The 20,107-nt window shown below is 38.0% G+C and overlaps 1 protein-coding gene across 1 annotated transcript in view; it reads left to right on the top strand.

Moving 5' to 3' along the window:
- The first annotated feature begins 4,049 nt into the window (after positions 1–4,049).
- The window catches only part of LOC107659532 (caM kinase-like vesicle-associated protein), a 53,735-nt gene continuing 37,677 nt past the window's right edge, over positions 4,050–20,107 (top strand). Inside the window, exon 1 of the mRNA XM_016448509.1 lies at positions 4,050–4,265. The gene's annotated coding sequence lies outside the window, so the exon portion shown is untranslated. The remainder of the gene's footprint in view (positions 4,266–20,107) is intronic.

Genomic DNA, 20,107 nt, shown 5'->3' on the forward strand with positions numbered 1-20,107 from the left:
ATGTAAAGCATCACTTTTTGTCCCCCCCCTTCCATTTCACCAGTCATGAAATCCATGCTGTGCATATTTGCCTGTGATAATCTGTAACCATAGTAACACAGGCTTGTGTAATGTGGTGATGTTAACAGTGCATGAGCACTGTGATACCACAGATGAGTACTACCCTATATTCAAAAACAGAGAGTGTAGCCTTAGTTCAGTTTTGTATTTTTAACATGGGGGACAGACAAGGAATAAAAAATAAGATAAATAAAGCTTCTGGCCTTTTGAGTTTTAAAGGTCGTTATTGACTGGCAATTTTCATATATTAAATACCAATAAAAAGGAGGACCACCTTAGTGGAGGTAATACTGGTGGTATGGATAGACACTTGAATATAGATAAGCATCTAAAACATAATGCTTTTTATGTTTGAACAGCTCTAAAGACAATATTTTTCAAATCCATCAAGGTGTAAATATTAAATGAATGGAATTAAATGGGTCATTTTGTTGTATTAAAGGGGTCATATGATGCGATTTCAATTTTTCCTTTCTCTTTGGAGTGTTACAAGCGCTTGGTACATAAAGAAGGTCTGTAAAGTTGCAAAGACTAAAGTCTCAAATCCAAAGAGATATTCTTTATAAAAGTTAAGAGTCAGCCACACCTACCTAAAACGGCTCGTTCTAACACGCCCCCACATATCTACGTCACGATGTGGGAAGATTTGCATAACGCCGCCCAAATGTTCACGCAAAGAAAGAAGGCGTAACTTTTATTCTCGCTGTATCGTTGCCGTGTTTCCTGATCCTGGTAGAGTAGACTACAATGCTGGCTGTTCTGACTCACAGACTGTAAGTACGTTTTTTATTTAAAGAATTTGCCACTGATGATTCAAACGCGAGTTTTGGGCAGTGTAGAGTAGGGCTTGTTGTTTGTCATTTCTCCGATCACAAATGCAGACATGGTTTTATGTTTACGCGGCGCGATACAACGCAGTATAAAAAGACAGTATAAGTCATTATAATCCATAATTATGTCTCCACTGGATGCAACGAATGCCTCGTTTATAATGGGTTTTCATGTTTTTGAATCGTTGCTCCTGCCTGACAGTGCATCATCACAGTATGGTAGGGGCGTAACATTTCCGTCACACGCTTGAGGTATTCGGCCAATCACAACGCACTGGATAGCTGGCCAATCAGAGCACACCTCACAGTTTCAGACCGATGAGTTTTGTAAAAATCGAGGCGTTTCAGAAAGGCGGGGCATAGAGGAGAAACAATAATGTACAGTACGTGGAAAATAATGTGTTTTTTGAACCTTAAACCACATAAACACATTTCATTACACCAAATACACAAAATAATGTTCTTTTTTAGCAACATCATATGACCCCTTTAACATTAAAAGCATAGTTCACCCAAAAATGAAAATTTGCTGAAAATGTACTCACCCTCAGGTCATCCAAGATGTAGATGAGTTTGTTTCTTCATCAGAACAGATTTGGAGAAATGTAGCATTACATCCCTTGCTCACCAGTGGATCCCCTGCAGTGAATGGGTGCCGTCAGAATGTTTATTGCAAACATGCTTTTCACAAAACACTAATCGATGGGCTGGAGTCGTGTGGATTATTGTGCTGTTTTTATCAGCTGTTTGGACTTTCATTCTGATGGCACCCATTCAGTGCAAAGGATCCATTGGTGAGCAAGTGATGTAATGCTGAATTTCTCTAAATCTGTTCTGATGAAGAAACAAACTCATTTCCATCTTGAATGGCCTGAGGGTGAGTAAATTGTCAACGAATTTTCATTTTTGAGTGAACTATTCCTTTAAATGAGATTAATTAAATGTGAAGATAATGGTCATAAAAATTCTGGCAAATTCTGTTTCAACCAATCATTAGAGGATTTATGAATATTTGTATTCATAAAACGTTTTTACATTTTAGATGCCGTCAGTATGTTTTTTTTTAAATGTTTTTAAAGACTGCTGTGATTTGTTTTAAACAGTTTGGTAATGCAACAATGATTCAACAACCAAAATTCTGGTCTATTTCATTGGTCCCTTTTTATTATAGTCATTTCTGTTTTGTGCTGAAAAAAAATTGTGTAGAATACATTTTGACTAGTTGCTAGTAAATTTCACAAACCATTACAAAGAAACGGCAAAGTAAAACTACTGAAATAGTATTATCTTGTAAAAACATACTCTAATAAACAATATTTGTTTTAATTTACATCTTCTAAAAACCTTTTTTTTTTTTTTTATGTTTTCAGTGATATGAACCTGATGGCGGGTGCTTGCTTGAGTTTACAGTACTGTAACATCAAAATGTGTCAAATGAATATGAGGATGTGCAGATTAGTGTGGTCTCTGGTGGATTTTGGTGTGAGCTCTGACAGTTTTTAGAGGCTGGTTGCAGAGGACGTCCCCTGCAGAATGGCAATTTATGCAAGCTGTTTATTTGTCAACACTACTTGGTTCTTGGAAGTGTTGCTGCCTGCTATCATGGAGAAGGCTCTCAAAATACAATACATTTGAAAGATAAGAGCTCCTCCAAAATGTCCATACCACTTCTGGATAGTACAAACATTCAGATTTATTTCAGGAGATCCTCTTCTGTCCATGCCTTACAATAGCTCAGCTTCTAGCATAATCTAAAAAATGTTTTTTTTGTATGGCATAGATAAGAATTCAATCATACATAGATTCATTCAAGATGGCCTTCACATGCTTGAATCATATTTCTTGGTTTCATTATATTTTCTATGTGAGATGAATTTTGGTGAACATAAGTAGCCACTCAAGCAGATATGCTACACTTATGCTTCAACTAATTATTTTAGACATTGAGACCCTTAGGGGCAAACTATTATCGCAAGTAAGAACATAGCATGCAACAACAAATTCCCCATGGTGGCTGAGTTCGACCCCTTCTGCTCGTTTTTTTCACTGAGGATGAATAGGCGTGAAATGGTCTCTGTAAGATTGTGATCCAAAATATATCCTTCTGAACAATTCAAACTCAATTCTACAAAAATTACAGTGAAATGAGTAGGAGAACAGTTTCTTTCAATCATAAAGTGACTCTATAGTACACCTTTGTGTATATATTAATCGAATAATTATATGAGAATCTTCATCCAATAATGACTGGCTAAATAGGGTAAACATCATGTAAAGATCAACAGCCATCATCAGGGAATTACATGCATTCATTCATAAAGATACCAGTCAGACAAACAAGCAATTTGTGTGCTTGTCTTTGCATGCAGTTACTTTGTAAATTTGTTTCAAGTTGAAAGTGCCAGACCTTAATCACACTTTCTCCTTATGATGATGTGTAAAAGTCTTTCCTGTGATGCATGATCAGCTGTTGACAGTGAATTCCTTTTTCCCCCAAATTAGCAACTTTGCAATCAATGTACTTAACCAGCCATGTATTCAGTCATTAGTTGAATTAACATTTATGGAGAAATATTAATCAATATTAATTATTCCTTAGTTATTTTAATTGTGCATTGGACAAATAATGTTAATGATAACCATTATTATTTTGCTGTTAGTGAGGTTGAGAGATCATCATGCTTATTGATAATGGAATAAAACAGTTTGGTGTTTTCCTATTTATTATTCCTTAATATCCCTTAAACATAATTTGTCTTTATAATGACGCACAAGCTGATCATCTTTTATATGCTGCAAATATAATATTTTCTTACACAAACTATTCAGTTTTATCCATTTGAACACTGAAAATATATAAAGGATGGTTTTTCTTTAATCTTATCTCATAAAGTGGCTATATAAACATTTTCACTCTCTCTTTCTCTTTTGCCCACTTTTGTAAAAGTGTGATTTGCTTCATTAACTAATTAAAAGAAACGAGTATCGTGCTTTATATATATTTTTCTATTATTATGAGCAGCAACCAAACAAGTTAAAATAACACGTTATGTTCTTAATATTTGCTCTTATGACATTAGATGGCCACACCCCTACAAACGCCTGTCACATTAGCACGCATTACTTCTCTCACGCGCGCAGCTCTCACCATCTCTCTTTCTCTCTCGTTCGCGCGCTCATCTCATCATCCTCTCGCTACTGAGAAAAAACCCGCCAGCGCGAAACAGATGGGAAGGCACCCGCGGAATTTGCGACCGTTACCGAGCAGAGAATAGCCGTCAAAACTTAACGGACAGCGAAAAGAAGTTCAATTTGTCCAGAAGACTTCTGGACTGAGAACTTGAGGACATTTCACGTCTGTTCACGACTGGAAAAGTAAGTTTTGCATTAATGCCACCGTGTTGAACAGAATTTAAGTCTGTGGAGTGGATTAGTACGCAAAATCCGTCGAAGAAAAGCTTTTTGTAGGCTATATTCGACAAATAATAACTTTGAAAAGCAGATCGATGCTGAACGTTACTCAGCCAACACTGGTTTGGTCACACTTTACATGAGTGTTGAATGAATGTTGCAGCGCAGTGTAATTACATAAGTACTGAGTAATATCAAAATAGATTTAAAATAGACACTAAACGTAAGAAATCTGTTAACCTTTATTTATATATTTATTTGATGTGACGCGCTGCATGAAAGACGCACTGCTGCGGAAGGCTTTATAATGATGTGATGCGTCTAAACCAGTTTAAAACAAAATGGTTTTCTTGTAATCTTAAAATGAAAAAAAAAAATCTATATGATAAATAATATAGTATAACATATTTATATTAAATAACAATGATACTGAAAAGTCATGTCATATAACATCTTTTAGTAGCTTAATCTGAGGGTATTTAGCCTATTCGAGGTTTTGATGTGATTAATATACACGAAGTTGCTCATTTTAGTCTAACAAATTATGCAAAATAGTAATTGGTAAACGTTGAGCTACTTGTTGAAAGGATAGCCATCATTAGGGAATGATAGACACATGCATTCATTCGTAATAAAGACACTAGCCCCAAACAATCTGTGCTTAAGAGCTTGTTTTATTTTCGTTTGTTTTGAGAGGGAAGACCTTAATCCCATTTCATCTTTATGAAGATGAAGTATAAAAGTTGACCATCTTGTGCTGCATGATCAGTTAACACAAAAATACCCCTCCCCCAAATCCAATTTGTCGCTTTTAACAAACAATCACATAAAGCAATATTGTGTTCATGCAAATATATTTTATAGTGTTAGATCCATTTTTACTTAACTAGCTCACCACAATTTATTCAATAGTTGCCTAAACATGTATGGTCTGTTATTCGTCAATGACAATTATTCAATCTTTTAATGATGACTTTATTTAGTTACCACATAATGTAAATGTTAACCATTATTATGATGTTTCTATTATTATTTAGAGTATTGTTGAGATTGTTATGCTAATAGAAAACAGGATAAAATAGTATTTGCATATTCATTCTTTGTTATTGTCATTCTCACTTTGCATAATGTGATGTGCAAGAGTCTATTAGCGTCACATAATAATCGTATATATTAGCCATTCACCAGAACTCCTCAGGTACTCCTTTGGGATGTAGCATCAGTCTTTTCTGCTTATAAATTAAACCAGGTAGGACTGGGTTATAACTTGCTTTCTTGAAGTTTGTAGTATTTAAATTAAGTGCTTCTTGTGGGCTGTGCAGATAGTCTTGCTGTCCGTGGTGCTGAAACATGGCTGGCATCATAAAAGCAGCTATCTTACAATACAGTACTACTCCAGTGATAAACACCAGAGTTCCTCCATACTGTTGGACCATGAGCTGAGAACTGAAGTCCATAATGTGAACAACTGTCCATACTGCCTCTGGATAGTTGCACCAACGTTTTGCAGGCATCCTCTTGTGTACATGCATAACAGGAGCTGTTCTGCTGGCAGCACATATCAAGCAAATCAGAAATTACATTGTTAGTTTCAGGAGAGTAAGTATGATTATAATAAAAAAAAGAGACTCATACATGTTTGGTTTAGCTCTTAAGAGCATATGGTGTATATCTCTGTGTCTCAGGTGGTCTTTTGCAAGCACTGGACCCTTTTCACAAGATTGTGATGACGCGTTTAACGGTCATCAGCATCGTAAATCCTCGAAAGTTTTTCATATTTGTATTTTTAAAAAAATGTATGTACATTTATAACACTATTCTTTGTATTATATCACCTTTGCATCAAATTACAAGTTAACGCTAATGCGAGGGTGTTTCTAATGCAGCGTCTCTGGGAGGGACGGTAAATTTGACATCGTTCTCTCTTCTGACAGCCGTTATCAGTCTCTCTCAATTTTTTTCCTTTTATTGAAAGTCATGAAAACACTATCGTGGAGTTTTTCTTTTGCTATTTGAGCAACTGGGAATGCAAAAAATATATGTGTGGTGCTCTCCCATTCACTGCTTTTCAAGTTTACCCAACTATGACGACTTCCGCTGCTGAGAAACCCGGAAATGTGAAAAAGGTCCCTTGTGGAAAACTCTTGACCCCTTTTGTCCCTCAGCCTGTGCATGCTGTTTAATGAGTGTTTTTTGACATGGATAATGAGCAGTGTATTGTTTTAAATAAATTAAATGTACCCTTGAGTTGTATTTTACAGACTCTGAGTGCATTTATTAAAGGAATAGCTCACCCCAAAATTAAAATTGGTTGAACATTTACTCACCCTCAGTCCATCAAAGATGTAAATTAGTTTCTTCACCTGAACGGATTTGGAGAAAGTTAGCATTGCATCTCTTGCTCACCAATGGATCCTCTACAGTGAATGAGTTCCACCAGAATGAGAAAACAAACAGCTGATAAAAACATCACATTAATCCTCAAGTAATCCACATGACTCCAGTCCATCAATTAATGAAGTGAATGTAATGTAATAAATCATCCAAGATATTTTGAACAAACCATTTCTCTATTCATAATATTGCTTTCACCAGTGAAAAAATCATCTTGTGTGAATCAGGAGATAAATATGCACAGATCAAGCACCGTTCATTAACAGTTTTAAACAAAAATGTTGGTGGATTTTGATGTGAGTGGACAACAGGGACTTGACTTTTTCACTGGAGGAAATGTTATTATGGATTATGGAATGTTTTTTTTTTTTTTTTTGCCAGAAGCGATGGTTTAAAGTTAAAATGCCTCAATGATGGATTTGTTTCATACAAAATACAAACTTTTCACTTCACAAGAGTGTGAAGAGGTGTACTGGAGTGGTGTGGGTTATTGTGATGTTTTTATCAGCAGTTTGGACTCTCATTCTGACGGCACCCATTCACTGCAAAGGATTCACTGGTGAGCAAGTGATGTAATGCTAAATTTTTCTGAATCTCTTTCGATGAAGAAACAAACTCATCTTGGATGGTCTGCAGGTGAGGAAATTTTCAGTAGATTTTCATTTTTGGGTGAACTATTCCTTTAAGTCCACTGGTCATGAAGTGAGGTCCCATATCTTTTTCTTGCAGATCTCCGCCTTTTTATGAGGTCTTCTACTAGAAAAAAGTCTTCCACTATTATTTTAAAAAGTGAATAGGATCAGGAAATGCTGCAAGATTCATGTCGCCTGCTATGCCACGGCTCCTGAGTGAGTTTTGTGGTCTGACTGACTGTATTCCAGTAAGTAGGTCCAGACAAATGTTGTAATAAAGTGGACAGCAAATTAAGCCATCAACTTGACCATTATAGTGAATGTTTGCAGGGATTTGTGCTGGGAATCATTTTTTTTAATTTTTGCACAAGAAGATTCTTCAGTTATGATTGTATTTAAAAATGACTCCATTCAGTTGGAAACTTGGCTGATTCATTAAAATGCTAATGCTTTATAAAAAGCAGTAACACTCAAAAACTTTGCTTAATGAATCAGTTCTCTGCATAAGGTCTGACATTGCTTTTTCATCTCTAAGGAATTCAAATGTAGAATACCATGCATATTCACTATTGCTTTATTTTTAACACATACTGTAGGTAGAATTTAAAGTTAAAATGCCTCAATGATGGATTTGTTTCATACAAACACGCATCTTTTCACTTCACAAGAGTGTGAAGAGGTGTACTGGAGTGGTGTGGGTTATTGTGATGTTTTTATCAGCAGTTTGGACTCTCATTCTGACGGCACCCATTCACTGCAAAGGATTCACTGGTGAGCAAGTGATGTAATGCTAAATTTTTCTGAATCTCTTTCGATGAAGAAACAAACTCATCTTGGATGGTCTGCAGGTGAGGAAATTTTCAGTAGATTTTCATTTTTGGGTGAACTATTCCTTTAAGTCCACTGGTCATGAAGTGAGGTCCCATATCTTTTTCTTGCAGATCTCCGCCTTTTTATGAGGTCTTCTACTAGAAAAAAGTCTTCCACTATTATTTTAAAAAGTGAATAGGATCAGGAAATGCTGCAAGATTCATGTCGCCTGCTATGCCACGGCTCCTGAGTGAGTTTTGTGGTCTGACTGACTGTATTCCAGTAAGTAGGTCCAGACAAATGTTGTAATAAAGTGGACAGCAAATTAAGCCATCAACTTGACCATTATAGTGAATGTTTGCAGGGATTTGTGCTGGGAATCATTTTTTTTAATTTTTGCACAAGAAGATTCTTCAGTTATGATTGTATTTAAAAATGACTCCATTCAGTTGGAAACTTGGCTGATTCATTAAAATGCTAATGCTTTATAAAAAGCAGTAACACTCAAAAACTTTGCTTAATGAATCAGTTCTCTGCATAAGGTCTGACATTGCTTTTTCATCTCTAAGGAATTCAAATGTAGAATACCATGCATATTCACTATTGCTTTATTTTTAACACATACTGTAGGTAGAAGTACATTGCACTCAGGCTCTAAAACATTGGACAGTATCAAGATATAAGAACATCTTTTGTGTTAAGATGAAGTCGGCACATAATATGTTTTAACTGGTGGAAAATGATCCAGGCTGTCTTTACACTGCAAATGCAACACAGAACCTGCATCTGTATTACCACAAAAAAGTTCCTTTATACAGGCTGTCTATTGCTGTTCAGAGAAATGCACATAGAAATTTCAACTGCAGAAATAATACTTTGAAATTATGAGTATAGAAATAAACTAGGCCTATAGCCTAATTGATTATTAAATACTGACAATGACAATTGCAAAAGGCTGCTCTGTTGCTGCATTACTACAGGGCTGTTTACACAGAATGTGTTCTGCCATCCACCTGCACTATTTTTTTATTATAATTTTTTTTAATGTAAACATGCTATATGGATGTCTTGTGCCATAAGCGGCATTTTCAAGTTAAAAGAATATTGGCTTGTCATCGTTCTGTTCACTTCTGCTACACAGCGCCTCATGGTGAGGAGTTGAACTCTGAACGGTGTTGAGAACAGTGTTGTGAACAGCTTCTGAGGTGGGCCAGAGTTTGGCGTATTTTAGTACAGCTTTTATGTAGCATTGGTCCTTTACATAAAATATAAAAAATCACTGAGCAGCCTTAAAATGACCTGTTTATATTTCATTGTACATTTTAATGCTGTAGTCAAATCAGAAAAAAGAAAAGACAGTCTTGATGCCATCAGCTTCAAACTGTCACTTAGGATCCTATCATACACCCGGCACAATGTGACGCTAGGTGCAACGCAAGTGTTTTGCTAGTTTCAGCCTGACACAGTTATCATTTTCATGTCCAGCACTGTTTGCCCATGGGCGTGCTGGTCTGAAAACAAGGTGTGTTCAGGCGCATTGTTCGCACGTTGCTATTTTAAGGCAGTTGACCAACTAAAACCTGGTTTAAAGTCAATGGCGCAGTATTTTTAAAAATGTTATTTAAGGGCACGTTAGTAATATGTGCCTATAGGTGGGTGCACAGTGCACGTACACTCTGCTTATTACACACACAGGGATGCGCAGCAGCACACAAACATGCCAAATATTAAAAATGAAAGGACCACAGTGTAAAAGATTGTTATTGTGTCCGTTTTAACCTCACGCATGAGCAGATCTGTTTCCCCTCTGGAGAAGCGTTCAGTCTTTGCTCTTGCAAATTCCACCATGTAAATAGCGAATCCACCATAGTGCAAGTGCAACTGGCTTTTAAAAGGAATGGGAGATGAGACTCTGGTTGGTTTATTGCACGTTACGCCCAAAACACACCCATGACTCATTAAGAGAATAGGTACAACCCTTTTGGACCATGTACCGGGCAAACGTGGATTGGGACACGCCCTAAGTGCACCTGTGCCATGCACTTCAGACCATGCGCTTATATCATTAAAATAGAGCTCATCTTAATCTATGAGTTCATACAATACAAGCTAATATTTGTTTTAGCATCTTCTGTCAGGAACCAGCATTCTCATTTGTATATTTCTTTGTAGGTCATTAGTGTTGAAGACCTCATTCAATAGGTAACTGACCCCTGGGGCACTGTGTTTGCATACCTTTGACCTTTCCTGAGAGATAACAACCAGGGTGAGCCTCTCTCTCTTTGTGTATCTAAGAGTATATTGATCTGGTTGAGGTACTAAAAAATCACACAAGCTGAAAATGCCACATCATCAGCAAAACTGGAGGAAGCAGCCATATTTTGTCTCACTGAATGATTGCGTTTAAAGTAACTTGTGTTGGCCAGGAGCATTTTAGCTTCAGCACAACCCAGAGATCCTTACCTAACTGGTATTTAGTGAATTTCTTCTTCACAGTAATCAGGATAAGCAGTGATTGATCAGCATAATATGTTAACCCTCTGGGGTCTGAGGGTGTTTTGGGGCCCTGGAGAAGTTTTGACATGCCCTGACATTTGTGCTTTTTTCAGTTGCTTATAAACATTTTAATGGATAAAGTTTAATAACACTGTAATCAGCACGCACTGGGCTACAATAATATGTGAGCAGCATGTATGTACGTGATTGTGTTTTTGAGAAAACGTTTATGCGTGCTTAGTGAAAAACAACAATTTTAAAGTCACTGAAATAAGGCCATAAAACACCTACAGAACATTTGTTCACACGACGTTTGAGAACTGGATCTTGAAGTCTAGAGTTTTTGCTTCAAAATGATGTGAAAATCATCTTACTCACTCATTCACAGAAAACAATATATTGATTATATATATTAAAATATATTGAATTTTCTAAGACACTTTTTGTGTAGAAAAGGTATATGCGAGGGGGCGTGAATGGTCATGCATAATGCTGTGATTCACACCTGAGAAGACAAAGGCCGCATAATGAGCCTTTCAGTCAGGTGTGTGACTGAGAGAGAATTGCTACAAGAAAGAATGTGAGGAAAAACGAAATTTATATATTTTTTGTTTGTAGTTCATTTAGAATACATATAACTATCACATAAATATATAACTATCACATAAAATAACTTGAGATTCACTTGCGACTGCAGTTAAACAGTTTATTAGGGGAAAAAACAACAACAACACGAGAGTCAAGACGTCATGGGTGCAATATCCAAAATATCCAAAACAGGGCAGGAAACTTGAACAACATTTTGAAGAGACTCATGGGAGTGTGTGCATCACATGGTCTTAGCTGTGGTCCAGGTTCTAGTGTGTTTTTTTTCACCAAATCTGATTTACTTGATTATATACAGTAGTACTGATTATATACAGTAGTATAGTCTTATAACAATTTAAAATTTATATTTTAAAATGTAATTTATTTCTGTGATGGCGAAGCTGAATTTTCAGCATCATTACCCCAGTCTTCAGTGTCACGTGTTCCTTCAGAAATCATTCTAATATTCTGATTTGCTGCTCAAAAACATTTATTATTATTATTACTACTATTATTATTATTGTTGTTGTTGAAAACAGCAACAAGGAAGTCACGTAGAATTTTTTCAGGTTTCTTTGATGAATAGAAAGTTCAGAAGAACAGCATTTATCTGAAATAGAAATCTTTTGTAAAATTATAAATGTCTTTATCTTCAATTCTTTTGATCAATTTAAAGCATCCTTGCTAAATAAAAGTATTAATTTCTATAATTTCTTAACCCCCCCCCCACTATAATAAATAAATAAGCATGTTGATACCATGATGATAGGAACTATATTATATTGGTAAGCACGTTTGAACATATTTGCAGACAGGCTATTTCACAGTAATGATTGGTCTAAACATTCTTAGGCATTACTTTTATATCGTGTAAACAATTACTTTTATATATTGTTTATAGTATTGAGTAGGGCTGTGCGATTTGGGGGAAAATATCAAATTGCGATTTTTTTTGACAGATATTGCGATTGCGATTTGATTTGCGATTTTAAATTTGTAAAGTCAAGCTTCAGCTCAATATTGTCAATAATGTGCAGCACAGTATGGGTATCATTACCCTGCTGAAAAAAACTATAGAAACTATCTCAGAAATTCTTATAGTTTCCATTAAACCATTACAAAATTCCTTTTTGTTTTAGGCATTATTCCAATAGGAATTACTGTTCTATTGGTTGCCATCTGCCAGTTTACATCCCACCAATAGAATCCATCAAATAGACACCATTATAGTTTACATTAAAACCAAACAAATTCACATTATAACCATGAAATCCATTAAATACGCGATTTCGATTCGATTTCGATTAATCGCACAGCCCTAGTATTGAGCATAAAACCATCCTCACGCCGTACATTTAGATGTAACGAAAGCCTATCATATTTCAAAATGTTGCACTCGATTTCACACATTTTAGTCTGGAATTATAGTTTGGAAAAAGTCCAACTAGTAAATGTGTTCAAGGTTATGTCACAACAACACATTATCTAATGCAAATGAAGAAACATTACTTACTCGGCATGAAAGATCTCCTCTTTTCTGTTTGTGAGGTAAACATAAAGCTTTTTCCTCTCAGCGCGTCTTCTGGGGTAAATACAAGGCTTTCTCCTCTCAGCCCGTCTTCTGAGGTAAATACAAGGCTTTTTCCTCTCAGCCCGTCTTCTGAGGTAAATACAAGGCTTATTCATCTCAGCGTCTTCTTCCAAAAATGAAAAGTATCCGAGATGAACATGTTGCTGCTTTGTTTACGGTGATGACGTTTACATGTCGCGCGTCTCACGTGGAGATTTGTAATATCAATAGTGCGAGCAGCGCGTGGGCGTGATCTAATTAGAGATAATGAGAACAGACGGGAAAAACTGGACCTGTCATTGGTTTCATACGGATTACTTTATCACAGAATATTTGTTTTTGGTAATAGTTACTTCATTTAAGAGTAGACATGGCATGCTTTCTATAGATATATTTCTCATGTCTGTATGTAAAGTATAAAATATATATTTTAGTGACGCATTTCTAAAAGCAGTTTGCGGAGACAGTGAGGACTGAGAGCGCACCCTGTTTATTTTCTTTATTTTACAAAAGCAAATTGTTTTCTTGTTATTATGACTATACACCAATAAAAGTAGACCCTTTGCAGTTTAAAACGATACGTTATTCTTATCTGTACGGTCAAAATTGACGGAGTATTTTTAGTTCTTTTCGAGGTCATCAAGAAAATACGAGACAGACAGCACCGGTGCGGGCTTCGACCCCAGGGGGTTAATGGTGTTGGGAATAAAGTGGTGTTATGGTTAAAGCTACATTGAGTCGCATGCATAAAACTCACAGAAACAAAGTGCACCATCCTTGATTGTGTGGCGACTAATAGAGGTTAGATGCTTCCATTTTCTTGATCTTTATGATGTAAGGAGCCATCATCACTGGCAGCACTGTGTCTCTTGGGGAGAAATGATAAGAGGTCAAAGATTTTACTTTAGCATAGTCATTGTGACAAATTATTCTACATTATAGTTGTGGCAGGTTTTATTAAGAGAATGATCCTGTTCAGCTCTGCACCACCTACCAGGAGATTTAAGATTTAAGATTTGATACTACTGAATATGTCCCAGCTGGAACATATTTTTTTAGGCTGTAGGCTTTTTGCTGCTTCTGGGGACAGAGTGATGTGTCCAAAATGGTCCATCATCACAAGTGTGTCAATCATCTTTTGGCAGACCATTCCTTTATCCAATAGTAAAAAGAAGAAAAAAGACATCTAGGCGCTCAGTTACATTGACTGAAAGGAATGGGATTTTATTTTACTTTTATTTTCATGTAAAACATAGCAGACAATGACGTCAAGACTTTCTCAGAGACAAAAGAATAGTAAAACATAGCTGAAGCTCAGCTCTCTGCTGAAAGGGTTACTTGTGGCATGAGGCAACTTCAAAGATCCACTCCAGCTGATAGCGCCCATAAATAGCGAATTTGAAGGGGAATTTTAAATCAAAAATTGATTAATATTTCACCTCTGCATTGATTCATGCTGCCACTGAAGACATTTTCATCTCTCTGAATCGTTGAGGAATTATGATGACTTTATTCCCATGATCCATGACATCATCTGAGCATCACATCTTTTCTCACATGCTTTTTAAACTTTTTTTATTGTGCAGTGTAACATTTCATTATCTTAACACATCCATCATTGTCAATTTAAGTCAGAGAACTACAGCGAAAGAAATGCATAATAAGAAAAACTATAATGGCTATGTTTTTGATATGCAAACAGTTGTTTTTATGAAACAGAAAGTCTGTTTAATCCACTTATATTTTGGATGCTCCCCTCATGCCATCTCAAGGGCACACTGTTTTTTATTCTGCAGCATTTTTGACAACAGATTTATACTGAGCTCAAGGTGTCTTGCATGCTCTTTCTCGGTTTCTACCCCAATAGAAATACTCTTTGATTGACAGCGAGCGACACATTAAAATGTCCATGCAAGTTATTGCCTGTCCTTATTCGGTTTTTGTTAAGTTGGCTGTCAACAAATGCGGTGATTTAATTATATTTGCAGAGGGACATCGTGTAACAGCACTGGATGATCCAGTGGACAGAGTCACACTTTCAGGTGAAGGACGGGGTAAAATCCATTTTCATTAAAACTGCCAGGACTCGAGTATTTAGCCTGTGTTTGCATGAACGTCTATGTAGAGATCAATAAAGAGCAATCTCCTCGAGCTCTGACAGGTAGCGTATTTGTACATAGTTGATGGAGTTACAGCCCACCCTTGTGTGTAAAAGCTGAATGTATTGCCTGATATTCACTCTTGGAACTATTTAAGAAGGCCTTCTACACTAGACAAGTCAAAGGCAATTTCATGTTCCTCTTCAGTAAAAATGCACCGGAAAGCGATTGTACCACATCTGTGTGAAGATGTAGCATGCATAAGATAAGTGCAAAATATGAATAGATATGAAAATGCATCCTTTTCAAAACCAAAAGCTTGTCTAAACAGACTGCCCAAAAATATTTTGTTTGGAGGCTGATATGCAATAGTTGCTTTTAATTATATTTTACACAATTAAATTTCAAAGCATGCAATCATGGAGGAAACACTATGTTGAGGGATCTTTAGATGAATGTCTCTCTATAGCAAGCTGTCACAACAGTAGAGGATACACAATGGTAACTTCCAAAACAGTGGTTTATTGACCACCACAGCTGATCAGTTGAAACTAACCCCAGGTAGGCTGGTTGGCTTGAGATCGTCAGGAGGATCATCTGGCTTGAGAGCTCTTGGGGGCTGGCTGAGCAGGAGATCTCCATGGTGGAGCAGAAGACAACCACAGCTGAGCAGATAAAACTAACACCAGGCAGACTGGTCTGGAGGATCAGCTGGCTTGAGAACATCTGGATGAGTGGCTGGCTAGAGAACATTTGGGGAGGCCGGCTGAGAGACGGGTGTCCGGAGTGCTGGCTGAAGGATGGGCATCTGGTGTACTGGCTGAGAGACTGGTGTTTGATGATGGGCCTTTGATCAGCCTCTATGGCCGTAACGAGAGAACATAGATTGGCCTCCATGGCCGTGCTTGAGTATACGGGAAGTTCGGGGACAACCTTTGTGGCTACATCAGGGCAAACAGGAAACTCAAGGATGACCTCCTTGGTCGCATCTAGACAGACAGGAAACTCTGGAATGACCTCTGTGGTGGCATCTGAGCAAACAGGAAACTCGGGAATGACCTTCGTGGCCGCGTCAGAAAAGACAGGAAATTTGGGAATGACCTCCATGATTACATAAGGGCATACAGGCAACTTGGGAATGACCTCCGTGGCCACATCTGGGCAAACGGGAAACTTGAGAACGACCTCTCTGGACTGACAGGAAGTTCACAGATGAACACCTCCACTTAGATATGAGTGGGAAAGCAGTGTGCAGCCCAAACACACATTTATGGCCACCGCCGTAACAGGTAGAGCAATCATTGGAAGTAGGATCTCTGAATCCTCCGGGCATGGGACTATCTGGCAGGGTTCTGGCATAATGGCCATGACATCAGGAGACTCAGGCATAGCATTCATAATAGTGGGAGACTCTGACTTGGTGTGGCCCTGTTGGCTGAGGATTCTGGCAGTAGAGCAGGTATTGTGTTGAGCTCTGGGACGAGAGTGGTCACTGGGCTGAGCTCTGGTACGAGAGCGGGCACTGGGCTGAGCTCTGGGAGGAGAGCAGACTCAGGACAGAACTCATTGGCTGGAGTCTTCACTGGACTCAGGGGCCAGGGACTCACTGGACTTCAGCAGACTCAGGGGCCAGGGCCAGTGCGTGCATATAGGCAAACTAGGCAGCTGCCTAGGGCGGCAGTACAGTCATGGCGGCAAAAAGGACAGATATTTTATTTTATCTTTTGGGCATTCATTTGGAATTATTGCACTCAAATCAACAAGTTATCACCCCATTAGTCATTCTAAATCTAAATTAACTTTGCTTGGCTCGGGAACGGCCGGTGGGCTTGAGCGATTTGCGGCCGGCGGGCTTCAGCGAACGGCGACTTCCATGCCACGGGGAGAAACAAACGGGAAAACAAAAACACTTAAAAAAAAACGGAAAAGAAACACAGGGAGAAGAGGCGCTGCTCACTTTTTGCTGGTCCAGAATTCTGTCACTGTGAGGAGCTCAGAGACGAGGAGGGGAATTCAAACTTACAGGTTTTAATCACATCCAGTGAACTTGGAAAACACATGTAGCAAGGGTAGCCATATACAATTCCGGACAAGGGAGAACAGAACAGGCTAGAACTCAAATAGGGCAGATAACGAGGGGCAGACAGGTGAGGAGGATAACTAATAACAAGGAACACCTGGAACTAATAGAACTAAATGGGGACAGGAACAGGAAGGATGAAATAAGGGCAAGGAAGGCACATGGGAAGCAAAACACACACAAAACAAGGAACAGCTCAAGAGCAATTTTTTTTTGCGATACACCAAAACTTATGTGACAATTCGTTTTTTTTAGGGATGATGTCATCACGCACACCATTTTATGAGTAAAAGGCCAGTTGGATGGAAACATGCTGTAGACAGCAAATTTCGCAAAGTTTTTTTTACGCAAAATTTTTTCTTCTTGGTCAATAACAAAACAGCGCAAAAACTAGATGAAAACTTGGCTAATGGTAACTTCCAAAACAGTGGTTTATTGACTGCAGCAGGTGAGTAGTGGAATTCAGAGACTTGCAAATAACTTAAATAAAAGTCATTTTCTCATGCAGGCGTTGGCTGGAACAACAGGTAACAATGAAGACAGAAGATTACTTGAAGACAACAATCCACAGGTAAGTATTCAGGTAAGTTCATACAGTTTAGTGCACAATGAGACCAGGCAATGAGGGTATAAGGTGAGTGCTTATATGTGTGTCTAGATGAGGTGATGATCAACGACAGGTGTGATGATGGCTGACTAAGTGCAGGTGGGAACCAAGAGGGATGCTGGGAGATGTAAGTGGTGACAGGACTGTTGACTGGAGATTGGCTATTATTATTAATCAATACTGTATTTTTATACCTGGTGATTAATTCAGAGGAGGGATGAGACAGATTATGTAGTGAGAAGGAGCAATTTCATTGATTTACAGAGATGTAGTCGACTTTGTCGGGCAGAACATATCCAACAGATGAATTGAGTGTGCGTGGGATATGTCGTCAAATACTTCCAAGCGTATTTGAAAGCTCTAATTCAGAAGGCTTTCATTCACGTGGTTCGCTGTGCTTCCATTTACCCACACAAAGACCTCATCTCCATGTTCCTGTCCATGTAAAAGTTCTATTTTAACTGCCTGATCTTAGATAAAAAAAGTGAGACATTTCCTTTTTTTCTCCTAATTCTGAGCGATGAGTGCTAGAACAGGCGGCTCCTAAATTTAGCCTTGTATAGCATCATGCTCCCAAACCATGTGCGTTTTCTTTTTTCACTCGCTGATTTACTGGAACTGTAGAGTGAAATGCCATTGAGGGACTTTGTAACCAAGGCAACAAACAATAGCGGTGCAGAATGGTCAGTTCTGACCATTAGTGTGTGAGGAGTGAAGGGCTTAAACTTGAGATTTTTTTTCTATATATTACTTGGGTTTGAGCCATGTTGTGAAACGATTGCCATACCTCACCTGCAGTGGAGCTATTTTACAACAAAACCTCTTTCTGTAGCTGTAAACACAAAACTGGAATACAAGAATGACACCGCCTTGTACCAACACATTAGGGGCTAATCACACTGGATGCGCTTTTTATGTGAATAAGCAGTAGATGGAAATCTTTGATTGTTGTGATGCTTCACACTGTTTGAAAGATGTTTAAGTGTCCATGGACCATTGTTTTCTAAACTGGATTTTCTGACATTACTGAATCTACAGCACCACAGAAAAAGTAGTCTGCGCTTATAGTCTGAAAAAATGGTATGTCTTTCAAATTAAGTTGTCCTCTAAAGGAAAAGTAGTCAAACAGATTCACAAACTCACAAGTTATCAGTCTTTATCAGTCTGATGATTACCGGACCGATTAAACTCACTGAATCAGTCATAACTCGCTGAATTTGACTCACCGAAATGCAGGTCATCATTGTTTTCAACATTTTCTTAAGATTTTTTAACAAATTTCTAAAGACATTTTGTTTGTACTTAAGGTTCAATATCAGCCTGACTGGTTGTTCTTATGACAATGTGTAGTTAAAGAAACTCATTTGCAACAGAGTTTTATTTTAATAGAACGTGTCCTGTGTGAATAGCTCTTTAGGCTGTTGATAATGTGTAGTACTGTAGATAATTAGGTATGTTGTAACCAAGAGGAAAACGTTACTGCGTAGAGGTTGTTTTTTCAAAGCTCGAGAGATTTAATGGAGTAATGGATTTATGTTTCATTTAGCTATCAACATCAAATGATACAGTTGTTGACATGCAGTAACATCTAAACAGCAATGTTTAAGCACAAATCAAAATCAAAATCTTTTTTTTTTTTTGTCTTTGGTATAATCTGTGTGACTGTTGAAATCTCTTTTGAGAGACATGAGATTACTGTGGTCTTTTTCTCTGGAGATAAATGAGAAGACAAAAGTCTCAATTTGATAGCTATTTACCCCTATTCCTGTCTTGGAGAAATAACTGCAATATTAAAGTGGTGTCATTTGTGACTTTCTTTCCTCTTGGAAATGTTTGCGATGTGTTCTGGATGGGGTGTTTGGATAAGTGTTGGACAGGTTTGGCAGACTTCCTGCAGTGTGAGTCTAATAAGCTAACCAACCATTTCAAAGGAGGCTTTTTTCAATAGCAACAACAAAAGCAAAAAATAAATGCTGTCAGATTGCACACAGTGAGCTGTGTCAGCTGGAGCGCAGTCAAACAAATGCACACACACACACACACACACACACACACACACACACACACACACACACACACACACACACACACACAATCTCTGCTGGTATTAGCGTGGCACGATTAACGGGGGCGATAGTCCTCTATTAACCGAGCTGTTTCTCACCTTCATCACTCCGCACTCCTCATCCTCCCACCGTGCTGACCTCTGTCATCCGTTCAGTGACTCATCTCTCTCTCTCTCTATCTCTGCAGAGCTGTTCTCTCCAATCACACTATGTACTGACATAAAAACACTGACTAGTCACTGTCCAGTTCAGACCAACACTACAGCAATGCACCTCCATTTATATTTAGGCCGCGGGAAAGAAAAAAGCTCTTACACGCAATTGACTGGGAGAGATAATCGAGCGAGGAGGGCTCTTTCACCCATGTGGGTGTGAGGATGCTGGAATTCATCCTTTGTAAAGCCTGGTGGGGCTGTTTTGAGCAGTGAAACGGCTTTCAGCTCTATTAACATATGCGGCAGAGG

Source organism: Sinocyclocheilus anshuiensis, unplaced genomic scaffold, assembly GCF_001515605.1.
Source record: "Sinocyclocheilus anshuiensis isolate Anshui unplaced genomic scaffold, SAMN03320099.WGS_v1.1 scaffold848, whole genome shotgun sequence".
Lineage (NCBI taxonomy): Eukaryota > Metazoa > Chordata > Actinopteri > Cypriniformes > Cyprinidae > Sinocyclocheilus > Sinocyclocheilus anshuiensis.